Below are 225 nucleotides of genomic sequence, written 5' to 3'. Positions count from 1 at the left end.
GAGAAAGAGTGAGAAAGAGATGTAAACTTGTGATAATGTGGAGACAAATGTATACATTAGAGGGGTATACACGTATACATATATACACGAAGTTTATGTTGCAATACCGATATAGAAGAAAGGAGAGAAGTCGCAAGTGAGAAGGGTGCAGAGGCAATCAAGAGAACGACTTTTTTTTTTCGAGGGTTTCTTTCTTCTTTCCTATTTTCTTTTCTTTCTCTTCTT

At 36.0% G+C, this 225-nt stretch overlaps 1 protein-coding gene across 1 annotated transcript in view; it reads right to left on the bottom strand.

Moving 5' to 3' along the window:
- Positions 1-225, bottom strand: part of CSUI_004331 (arm repeat) — a 12697-nt gene that overhangs the window by 4578 nt on the left and 7894 nt on the right. The window lies entirely within an intron of this gene.

The sequence above is a fragment of the Cystoisospora suis genome (assembly GCF_002600585.1).
Source record: "Cystoisospora suis strain Wien I chromosome Unknown contig_2005, whole genome shotgun sequence".
NCBI lineage: Eukaryota > Apicomplexa > Conoidasida > Eucoccidiorida > Sarcocystidae > Cystoisospora > Cystoisospora suis.
This window is presented reverse-complemented; position numbering and strand designations above follow the sequence as displayed.